Genomic DNA, 13145 nt, shown 5'->3' on the forward strand with positions numbered 1-13145 from the left:
TCCTCTATGCATATAAAACGTATTTGTTAACAAGGTTGATCAGGTCTTGCCACCAAATAAATTTTACATAGCATAAGAAGAAATAAACCTCAAATCAATCATGTTACCTTGAATTGTATTGATATGGATCCAATCACGAGGGTTTGATATTCTTCTTTAGGCTCATATATAGGACAATCAATAGTTCCCACTTTGATAGTTCTCACATTAGAAATAGTATTAACTCCACACGCTTTCTCAATCCTCTTGGGAAAATAAACGGTATGCTCCCTATCATCAACATTGAAAGTAACCTTTCCTTTATTGCAATCAATAACAGCCCCTGCGGTGTTAAGAAAAGGTCTCCCAAGAATAATAGACATATTATCATCTTCAGGCATTTCCAACACAACAAAATCAGTTAATATCAAGCAGTTAGTAGTAACTTGAACAGGAACATCCTCCCATATACCAACAGGAATAGCAGTAGATTTATCAGCCATTTGCAAAGATATATCAGTAGGTATCAACTTATCTAAGTAAAGTCTCTTATAAAGAGAAAAAGGCATAACACTAACACCGGCTCCCAAGTCACATAGAGCAGTTTTAACATAATTATTCTTAATAGAACAAGGAATAGTAGGTATACCTGGGTCACCCAACTTCTTTGGAACTTTGCCATTGAAAGAGTAATTAGCAAGCATAGTGGAAATTTCCTCATTAGGAATTTTCCTTTTGTTAGTAACAATATCTTTCATATACTTTGAATAAGGAGGCAATTTAATAGCATCAGTCAAAGGGATTTGCAAGAATAAAGGTTTCATCCAATCACAAAATTTATTATAGTGTTCTTCTTCCTTTGATTTCAGTTTCTTAGCAGGAAAAGGCATTTGCTTTTGAACCCAAGGTTCTCTTTCATTACCATGTTTCTCAGCAATAAAATCTTCTTTAGTGTACTTTTTATTTTTAGCATGCTTTTCAGGTTCTTCTTCAACCTCTTCTTTATCAGAAGCATCATTCTTATCATTATCTTTATCATGTTCATTACCACTTTCAGTTTTAGCATCAGAAATAGAAATACTATTAGGATCATTAGCAGGTTCAGAGGATTCTACAACATTTTTATGTTTCTTCTTCTTTTTCTTCTTAGAAGGAGCACTAGGTTCAATGCGTTGAGAATCTTGTTCAATTCTTTTGGGATGCCCTTCAGGATATAGAGGATCTTGGGTAGAGACACCACCTCTAGTTGTTACTTCATAAGCATGTTTCTCTTTAGAATTATTCCCCAACAAGTCATTTTGCACTTTAGTGAGTTGATCAATTTGAGTTTGAACCATATGAAAATATTTAACAAGCATCTTAACATCATTGGAGGTTCTTTCTACAATATCATGCAATTCACTAATAGCTCGAGAATTTTCCATTAAATGATTCTCTACTCTCATATTAAAATTTTCTTGCTTAACAATATAATTATCAAACTCATCTAAGCATTGTGCAGGAGGTTTCGAATACGGAATATCTTCCCTAGTAAAGCGTTGAAGGGAGTTTACCTCAATCATGGATGAAGGGGGAATTATCTCACATATATCTTCTATGGGAGGAAGATTCTTCACATCTTGATTTAATACCTTTCTCCTTGAGAGACTTCTTGGCTTCCCTCATATCTTCATCATTTAATTTAATCATACCCTCTTCTTCAATATTGGCGTTGGAGTTGGTTCGGGCGTAGTCCAATCATCATGATTCTGGCCTATTTTAGCCAATAATTCTTCAAATATTGCCGTCTGAGTTCTTTTCCTGAAAACACAACCAGCACAACTATCCAGGTATGCCCTAGACTCAATGGTTAGTCCACTATAAAATATATCAAGTAAATCATGCTTTTCCAAATCATGGTCAGGCCGAGCTCTAATAAGAGAACAAAATCTCGCCCAAGCCTCAGGCAATTTCTCTCCATCTCCCTGGTCAAAATTATAGATTCTCTGCAAAGCAATATGTTGAGCACTAGCAGGAAAGTATTTACGGAAGAAAACATCAAGCAATTCTTTTGGACTTTTAATAGAATTAGGTGGCAAAATATTATACCAAGTTTTAGCGTCATCCTTTAATGAGAATGGAAAGATTTTAGCAACAAAGTAAGTACGCATCTTGACATCATCAGAAAACAAGCTACTTAGAGTAGATAACTCAATCATGTGTTCAACAGCACTTTCTTTTTCAGTACCACAAAAGGGTGTTTTCTCAACAATAGCTATATGAGATAGATCAAGAGAAAAATCATAATCTTTATCCTTAATGTTTATAGGAGATGTGGCAAACTTAGGATCAGAGACAGCTTTATATCTAACGGCATGTTCTGCAAGCAACTTTTTAATTTTTCTTGCATCAGTAGTAGCATTGCATTTTTCAATAAAATCATCATTAAGCTCCACATAATCTTCATCAGGATCATCACTAAAATAATCAAGTTCAGGTGAATTAACAGGTGTAGTAGCATTAGGAGTTTCAGCATTTTCAATTTGTCTAGACCTAGCAATTGTAGCATCTAGAAAGGATCCCAACGAACCACTATCATCAAGCACATCAGAAATATTATCAATATTATGAGAGTTTTCAGATTCAGCAGAAGTACCCGCATGTGAAGCATGTGGCGGTGAAACAAGTTTATCAATCACAGATGGTGAATCAAGTGTAGCGGAGGTACTCAGAATTGTACCTTTTCTTGTAGTGGATGGTAATATGGCGACTTTAGAATCGTGAGGTTTACCCATGATGGAGAATTTGCAGCGAACAATATTAATCCAAGTGAACTTCCAAATAAAGCTATGCTCCCCGGCAACGGCGCCAGAAAATAGTCTTGATGACCCACAAGTATAGGGGATCGCAACAGTCTTCGAGGGAAGTAAAACCCAATTTATTGATTCGACACAAGGGGAGACAAAGAACACTTGGAAACCTTAACAATGAGTTGTCAATTCAGCTGCACCTGGAAACAGACTTGCTCGCAAGAGTTTATCAGTAGTAACAGTTTTATTGCAGTAGCAGTACTTAAATAACAGCAGCAGAGTAACAAAGACAGCAGTAGTGATTCTAGTAAATAGCAGGATTAAAATACTGTAGACACGGGGACGGATGAACGGGCGTTGCATGGATGAGAGAAACTCATGTAACAATCATAGCAGGGCATTTGCAGATAATAATAAAACGGTGTCCAAATACAAAGCAATCAATAGGCATGTGTTCCAATTATAGTCGTACGTGCTCGCAATGAGAAACTTGCACAACATCTTTTGTCCTACCAGCCGGTGGCAGCCGGGCCTCAAGGCAAACTACTGGATATTAAGGTACTCCTTTTAATAGAGTACCGGAGCAAAGCATTAACACTCCGTGAACACATGTGATCCTCACATCACTACCATCCCCTCCGGTTGTCCCGATTTCTGTCACTTCGGGGCCATCGGTTCCGGACAGTGACATGTGTATACAACTTGCAGGTAAGATCAATAAACAATGAATATCATGATGAAACAATAACATGTTCAGATCTGAGATCATGGCACTCGGGCCCTAGTGACAAGCATTAAGCATAACAAGTTGCAACAATATCATCAAAGTAACAATTACGGACACTAGGCACTATGCCCTAACAATCTTATGCTATTACATGACCAATCTCATCCAATCCCTACCATCCCCTTCGGCCTACAGCGGGGGAATTACTCACACATGGATGGGGGAAACATGGCTGGTTGATGTAGAGGCGTTGGCGGTGATGATGGCGATGATCTCCTCCAATTCCCCGTCCCGGCAGAGTGCCAGAACGGAGACTTCTGGCTCCCGCGACGGAGTTTCGCGATGTGGCGGCGTTCTGGAGGGTTTCTGGCGACTTCGACTTCTCTCCGTGCGTTTTTAGGTCGAGGCCGATAAATAGACCGAAGGAGGGCATCGGAGGCCGGCCGAGGGGGCCACACCATAGGGCCGCGCGGGCCCCCCTAGGCCGCGCCGCCTTATGGTGTGGGGCCCTCGGGCCTCCACCTTACTTGGCCTTCTGGCTCCGTCAGTATTCTGGGAAAATAGGGCCTTCTGCATAAATTCCGAGGATTTTCCCGAAAGTTGGATTTCTGCACAAAAACGAGACACCAGAACAGTTCTGCTGAAAACAGCGTTAGTCCGTGTTAGTTGTATCCAAAATACACAAATTAGAGGCAAAACAATAGCAAAAGTGTTCGGGAAAGTAGATACGTTTTGGACGTATCACTATGTTATGTTGATTATCAATTTATGTCTATGTGTTGTTTATGATCTTGCATGCTCTCCGTTATTAGTAGAGGCTCTGGCCAAGTTTTTGCTAGTAACTCCAAGAGGGGGTATTTATGCTCGATAGTGGGTTCATGTCTCCGTGAATCTGGGGGAGTGACAGAAACCTCTAAGGTTATGGATGTGCTGTTGCCACTAGGGATAAAACATTGATGCTATGTCCGAGGATGTAGTTATTGATTACATTACGCGCAATACTTAATGCAATTGTCTGTTGTTAGCAACTTAATACTGGAAGGGGTTCGGATGATAACCTGAAGGTGGACTTTTTAGGCATAGATGCATGCTGGATAGCGGTCTATGTACTTTGTCGTAATGCCCAATTAAATCTCACTATACTCATCATAATATGTATGTGCATGGTCATGCCCTCTCTATTTGTCAATTGCCCAACTGTAATTTGTTCACCCAACATGCTATTTATCTTATGGGAGAGACACCTCTAGTGAACTGTGGACCCCGGTCCAATTCTCTATACTGAAATACAATCTACTGCAATTGTTCCACTGTTTTCTGCAAACAATCATCATCCACACTATACATCTAATCCTTTGTTACAGCAAGCCGGTGAGATTGACAACCTCGCTGTTTCGTTGGGGCAAAGTACTTTGGTTGTGTTGTGCAGGTTTCACGTTGGCGCCGGAATCCCTGGTGTTGCGCCGCACTACATCTCGCCGCCATCAACCTTCACGTGCTTCTTGACTCCTACTGGTTCGATAAACCTTGGTTTCTTACTGAGGGAAACTTGCCGCTGTACGCATCACACCTTCCTCTTGGGGTTCCCAACGGACGCGTGTCGAACGGAAAGACAATACGTCAACCACGCGCATCAAGCAAATTTCTGGCGCCGTTGCCGGGGAGATCAAGACACGCTGCAAGGGGAGTCTCCACATCGCAATCTCTTTACTTTGTTTTTGTCTTGCTTTATTTTATTAACTACTTTGTTTGCTGCACTAAATCAAAATACAAAAAAATTAGTTGCTAGTTTTACTTTATTTGCTATCTTGTTTGCTATATCAAAAACACAAAAAAATTAGTTACTTGCATTTACTTTATCTAGTCTATTTTATTTACTACTGCTAAAATGGGTACTCCTGAAAATACTAAGTTGTGTGACTTCACAACCTCAAATAATAATGATTTCTTATGCACACATATTGCTCCACCTGCTACAGCAGAATTCTTTGAAATTAAACCTGCTTTACTGAATCTTGTTATGCGAGAGCAATTTTCTGGTGTTAGTTCTGATGATGCTGCTGCCCATCTCAATAATTTTGTTGAACTATGTGAAATGCAAAAGTATAAAGATGTATATGGTGACATTATAAAATTAAAATTGTTCCCTTTCTCATTAAGAGGAAGAGCTAAAGATTGGTTGCTATCTCTGCCTAAGAATAGTACTAGCAAAAGTGCCCGTGCGTTGCTACGGCATCACATTAATCTTTCATATGAGCTCGTCGCTGCACCAGCTTGTAATACCATTGTAATGATGGTGGCGTCACACTTAAATTTTATTGAGATACGAATCCGAATGAATTTACAGTTAGGCATTCTTCGTTGCTATATGTTGATTTTTATTTAATATTTTCTATGCCACAGAGAATTCATTATAAGCTTAGCTGTTGTTTTGGCCGAGCATTTACCTTTAGTTTAAAATCCGAAAATAAAATAAGGTGAGGCTAACGACGCAATAGGTTAAGCAAACAAAGACAAATAATGCTGGACTACAAATAACTTTCTTTATAAGAGACAAAATAAACAACTTCAAAGCACTGAAAAATCAAAAGAAAGCTCATGTGAAGCCGATACCCTTCGCCTATATGGCAAGATCACTCTTGTAACAATGGAAAATTTAATAAATTTCATTTTGGTGCAAGAAATACAGGATATGATCACACTTTTAGTACCCGGTTGAAATACACCGGATCCTCAGAAATCACGATGTCATGAAAATATTGTAATTATAAGCTTCACGGAAACTGATTAGTTGGCTAATGAGCTAATACAATATAATCCTAGGTCGCATGAGTATATCAAAGTAGAATTCCTATAAAATGTCCTTTGGTAGGTGTGTATTTTCTCAACTGGGGTACTTTTGCTATTAAATGTTTATTTCGTTGGCAGCTCATCTCACAACTGGTTTATAAATTACCTAATAAAAAACGATCGCTGTAAATTGAACATGAGCCTGTATCTTTGGATTATAAACGCGCAATGTCTGCACTGCGTGTCTGCGTCAGCACCGATTATACTAAACTAAATGGCATCCGATTTCTTGTTAATGATGCAAATCAAAATCTCACCACATCAGAGAGTAGTATCTGCTTAGCCTCCTTGCAGAAGCTGTCGGTGGGGAGCTGATGAATACTCTCCGCATCACCTGGAACCTCCGCAGCATCAGCGGCTCTGTCAAGGCCGGCCGTCCTTGCTCTGGACGCAGGCGCCTCGGCACCCAGCCACGCTCATCTTCACCTCGTGTCGTGTCAGCGAGCAGAACATGAGGACACGGGGATGGCGGCGCTGAGCCCTGTGATTCAGCGTGCTCTGAGGCTGCCCGTAGTTCGATTGGAGCTAGCACCGGAGGCAGGCCGGTGACCGCGTCGGTGGGCGAGATAGCTGGAGGCGCGGCGGGGATCTCAGCAAGCGGCAAGTGAAGATGGGGTGCACAGGGCCCTAGCCGGCGTCTTGTCGATGGGAGCGGGCGGGGCCCTACCGGCGGCGCGAGGCCTCACTGGTAGGTTTCCGCGAGAGCTTGCATCGATGTCGATTGGGGATTTTTCCTTGTTCTTTTGTCTCCCTCCACACGCTCTGCTCTCAGGTCGGGGCGCACAACTTCCTCCCCGGCTTGCTCTTCGCCTCTGTTCAGGTCGGGACGGCAGGAACGTGATTGCTGCGGCCGACGGCCTGCCGCGCCAGGTACATGTGCGCCGGCACCCACCCATCGGCGTCATCTCCTCCTGCTGGCACAGCGTGGCGGGCTCCCGATCCAGCTCGGCGGCGATCCTCGGCGATGCCGCTACGTCTACCCGCGCCAACGCTGCCATCTGACGCCCGTCCGCGAACGCTTGGCTCAGCGCGTAGCGAGAAATTTCCGGCGAGGTTGCAATGGATTTGTTGGAATTTTTTGTACAGATCCGTGGGAATCACCGAGGAGGAGAGAGCTATATATGGGTGGATTTTCTTGTGTGAGGAGGCAAGGAATTAAACTGAGCTAAATCAGAGATTTGATTCGGGAAACTGAGTTCGATAAGAACTCGTTCTCTCCGAATCTGGCTTGGCGGCGGGGATCATGGGAGGCACGGCCTGTGGCTGTTTTTTTGCACGAAAGAACGAACCGGTACAATGGCATTGTACAGTAGTATGCGATTTGGTGGGAGGGCAAAACGGTCCAATGAAAAGTTGGACGAAAAATCTGGCAGAAACCTTAGCTCCTTTATTATTAGGTATAGATTGATTCATGGACTAAATGCAAGGATGCTTTTATTGGTAGATATTATCCCCCTACTAAAATTATATCTTTGAGGAGTAGCATAATGAATTTTAAACAATTGGATACTGAGCATGTTGCACAAGCATGGGAAAGAATGAAATCTTTGGTTAAAAATTGCCCAACCCGTGGACTGACTACTTGGATGATCATCCAAACCTTTTATGCAGGACTGAATTTTTCTTCGCGGAACCTATTGGATTTAGCTGCTGGAGGTACCTTTATGTCCATCACTCTTGGTGAGGCAACAAAGCTTCTTGATAATATGATGATTAATTACTCTGAATGGCACACGGAAAGAGCTCCACAAGGTAAGAAGGTAAATTCTGTCGAAGAAACCTCTTCCTTGAATGATAAGATTGATGCTATTATGTCTATGCTTGTGAATGATAGGACTAATGTTGATCCTAATAATGTTCCGTTAGCTTCATTGGTTGCTCAAGAAGAACATGTTGATGTAAACTTCATTAAAAATAATAATTTCAACAACAATGCTTACCGGAACAATTCTAGTAACAACTATAGGCCATATCCTTATAATAATGGCAACGACTATGGTAATTCTTATGGGAATTCTTACAACAATAATAGGAACACACCCCCTGGACTTGAAGCTATGCTTAAAGAATTTATTAGTACACAAACTGCTTTTAACAAATCTGTTGAAGAAAAGCTTGGGAAAATTGATATACTTGCTTCTAAAGTCGATAGTCTTGCTGCTGATGTTGATCTTTTGAAATCGAAAGTTATTCCTAATGAAAATCTTAATAATAATATTGTTACTACAGCAAATGCCATCCAAGTTAGAATTAATGAGAATATAAGATTGATGGCCGAATTGCGTGCTAGGTGGGAAAGAGAAGAAAATGAAAAAGAAGACAATATAGCTAAAGTTTGGACTATTACCACCACTAGCAATGCTAATGCTCCACAAGTTGCTGCACCTCCTACTATTACTAATAAAAGAATTGGTGTTAGCAATGTTTCCACTTCTAATGCAAAGCGCGAAAAACTGCCTGAAACTGTTAAAACTGCTGAAACTGCCTGTGATAAAACTGCTGAAATTTTTTCCAACATTGGGGATGATGATCCCATTGCTTTAGATTATAATGGTTTGAATTTTGATGATTGCCATATCTCTGAAGTTATAAAGTTCTTACAAAAACTTGCTAAGAGTCCTAATGTTAATGCTATAAATTGGCTTTCACGAAACATATTACAAATACTCTCATAAAAGCTAGAGAAGAGAAACTAGAACGCGAAGCTTCTATTCCTAGGAAGCTAGAGGATGGTTGGGAGCCCATCATTAAGATGAAGGTCAATGACTTTGATTGTAATGCTTTATGTGATCTTGGTGCAAGTATTTCTGTTATGCCTAAGAAAATCTATAATATGCTTGACTTGCCACCATTGAAAAATTGTTATTTGAATGTTAATCTTGCTGATCATTCTACAAAGAAACCTTTGGGGAAAGTTGATAATGTTCGCATTACCGTTAACAATAACCTTGTCCCCGTTGATTTTGTTGTCTTGGATATTGAATGCAATGCATCTTGTCCCATTATTTTGGGAAGACCTTTTCTTCGAACTGTTGGTGCTATCATTGATATGAAGGAAGGTAATATTAAATATCAATTTCCTCTCAAGAAAGGTATGGAACACTTTCCTAGAAAGAGAATAAAGTTACCTTATGATTCTATTATTAGAACAAATTATGATGTTGACACTTCGTCTCTTGATAATACTTGATACACACTTTCTGCGCCTAGCTGAAAGGCGTTCAAGAAAAGCGCTTATGGGAGACAACCCATGTTTTTACTACAGTAATTTTGTTTTATATTTGAGTCTTGGAAGTTGTTTACTACTGTAGAAACCTCTCCTTATCTTAGTTTTGTGTTTTATTGTGCCAAGTAAAGTCGTTGATAGTAAGGTTCATACTAGATTTGGATTACTGCGCAGAAACAGATTTCTTTGCTGTCACGAATTTGGGCCAAATTCTCTGTAGGTAACTCAAAAAATTATGCCAATTTACGTGAGTGATCCCCAGATATTTACGCAACTTTCGTTAAATTTGAGCATTTTCATTTGAGCAAGTCTGGTGCCTCAATAAAATTCGTCATTACGAACTGTTCTGTTTTGACAGATTCTGCCTTATATTTCGCATTGCCTGTTTTGATATGCTTGATGGATATTTCGATTCCATTGACTTTCAGTAGCTTTGTGCAATGTCCAGAAGTGTTAAGAATGATTATGTCACCTCTGAACATGTATATTTTGATTGTGCACTAACCGTCTAATGAGTTGTTTTGAGTTTGGTGTGGAGGAAGTTTTCAAGGATCAAGAGAGGGAGATGATACAACATGATCAAGGAGAGTGAAAGCTCTAAGCTTGGGGATGCCCCGGTGGTTCACCCCTGCATATATCAAGAAGACTCAAGCGTCTAAGCTTGGGGATGCCCAAGGCATCCCCTTCTTCATCGACAACATTATCAGGTTCCTCCCCTGAAACTATATTTTTATTCCGTCACATCTTATGTGCTTTGCATGGAGCGTCGGTTTGTTTTTGTTTTTGTTTTTGTTTTGTTTGAATAAAATGGATCCTAGCATTCTTTGTGTGGGAGAGAGACACGCTCCGTTGTTGCATATGGACAAATATGTCCTTAGGCTTTACTCATAATATTCATGGCGAAGTTTCTTCTTTGTTAAATTGTTATATGGTTGGAATTGGAAAATGCTACATGTAGTAATTGCTATAATGTCTTGGATAATGTGATACTTGGCAATTGTTGTGCTCATGTTTAAGCTCTTGCATCATATAATTTGCACTTATTAATGAAGAAATACATAGAGCATGCTAAAATTTGGTTTGCATATTTGGTCTCTCTAAGGTCTAGATAATTTCTAGTATTGAGTTTGAACAACAAGGAAGACGGTGTATAGTCTTATAATGTTTACAATATGTCTTTTATGTGAGTTTTGCTGCACCGTTTCATCCTTGTGTTTGTTTCAAATAGCCTTGCTAGCCTAAACCTTGTATCGAGAGGGAATACTTCTCATGCATCCAAAATACTTGAGCCAACCACTATGCCATTTGTGTCCACCATACCTACCTACTACATGGTATTTCTCCGCCATTCCAAAGTAAATTGCTTGAGTGCTACCTTTAAATTGCTAATCCTCTACCTTTACAATATATAGCTCATGGGACAAATAGCCTAAAAACTATCGTGGTATTGAATATGTACTTATGCACTTTATCTCTTATTAAGTTGCTTGTTGTGCGATAACCATGTTCCTGGGGACGCCATCAACTACTCTTTGTTGAATATCATGTGAATTGCTATGCATGTCCGTCTTGTCTGAAGTAAGGGAGATTTACCAACTTTATGGTTAGAGCATGCATTTTGTTAGAGAAGAACATTGGGCCGCTAACTAAAGCCATGATCCATGGTGGAAGTTTCAGTTTTGGACATATATCCTCAATCTCATATGAGAAAATTAATTGTTGCTACATGCTTATGCATAAAAGAGGAGTCCATTATCTGTTGTCTATGTTGTCCCGATATGGATGTCTAAGTTGAGAATAATCAATAGCGAGAAATCCGATGCGAGCTTTCTCCTTAGACCTTTGTACAGGCGGCATAGAGGTACCCCTTTGTGACACTTGGTTAAAACATGTGCATTGCGATAATCCCGGTAATCCAAGCTAATTAGGACAAGGTGCGGGCACTATTAGTATACTATGCATGAGGCTTGTAACTTGTAAGATATAATTTACATAACACATATGCTTTATTACTACCGTTGACAAAATTGTTTCTTGTTTTCAAAATCAAAGCTCTAGCACAAATATAGCAATCGATGCTTTCCTCTTTGAAGGACCTTTCTTTTACTTTTATTGTTGAGTCAGTTCACCTATCTCTCTCCACCTCAAGAAGCAAACACTTGTGTGAACTGTGCATTGATTCCTACATACTTGCATATTGCACTTGTTATATTACTTTACATTGACAATATCCATGAGATATACATGTTACAAGTTGAAAGCAACCGCTGAAACTTAATCTTCCTTTGTGTTGCTTCAATGCCTTTACTTTGAATTATTGCTTTATGAGTTAACTCTTATGCAAGACTTATTGATGCTTGTCTTGAAGTACTATTCATGAAAAGTCTTTGCTATATGATTCATTTGTTTACTCATGTCATTTACATTGTTTTGATCGCTGCATTCATTACATATGCTTACAATAGAATGATCAAGGTTATGATGGCATGCCACTCCAGAAATTATCTTTGTTTATCGTTTACCTGCTCGGGACGAGCAGAAACTAAGCTTGGGGATACTGATACGTCTCCGACGTATCGATAATTTCTTATGTTCCATGTCACATTATTGATGATATCTACATGTTTTATGCACACTTTATGTCATATTTGTGCATTTTCTGGAACTAACCTATTAACGAGATGCCGAAGAGCCGATTCTTGTTTCTGCTGTTTTTGGTTTCAGAAATCCTAGTAAGGAAATATTCTCGGAATTGGACGAAATCAACGCCCAGGGGCCTATTTTCACACGAAGCTTCCAGAAGACCGAAGAGTCAACGAAGTGGGGCCACGAGGCAGCCAGGAGGTAGGGCGGCGCGGCCAAGGTCTTGGCCGCGCCGACCTCTCTCCTGGGCCCCTCGTGACGCCCCCTGACCTGCCCTTCCGCCTACAAATAGCCTTCGTCGCGAAACCCCCAGGACCGAGAGCCACGATACGGAAAACCTTCCAGAGACGCCGCCGCCGCCAATCCCATCTCGGGGGATTCAAGAGATCGCCTCCGGCACCCTGCCGGAGAGGGGAATCATCTCCCGGAGGACTCTACGCCGCCATGGTCGCCTCCGGAGTGATGTGTGAGTAGTCTACCCCTGGACTATGGGTCCATAGCAGTAGCTAGATGGTTGTCTTCTCCTCATTGTGCTTAATTGTCGGGTCTTGTGAGCTGCCGAACATGATCAAGATCATCTATCTGTAATGCTATATGTTGTGTTTGTTGGGATCCGATGAATAGAGAATACTATGTTATGTTGATTATCAATTTATGTCTATGTGTTGTTTATGATCTTGCATGCTCTCCGTTATTAGTAGAGGCTCTGGCCAAGTTTTTGCTAGTAACTCCAAGAGGGGGTATTTATGCTCGATAGTGGGTTCATGTCTCCGTGAATGCAGGGAGTAATGAAACCTCTAAGGTTATGGATGTGCTGTTGCCACTAGGGATAAAACATTGGTGCTATGTCCGAGGATGTAGTTATTGATTACATTACGCGCAATACTTAATGCAATTGTCTGTTGTTAGCAACTTAATACTGGAAGGGGTT

Source organism: Lolium perenne, chromosome 7, assembly GCF_019359855.2.
Source record: "Lolium perenne isolate Kyuss_39 chromosome 7, Kyuss_2.0, whole genome shotgun sequence".
NCBI classification, from domain to species: Eukaryota; Viridiplantae; Streptophyta; class Magnoliopsida; order Poales; family Poaceae; genus Lolium; species Lolium perenne.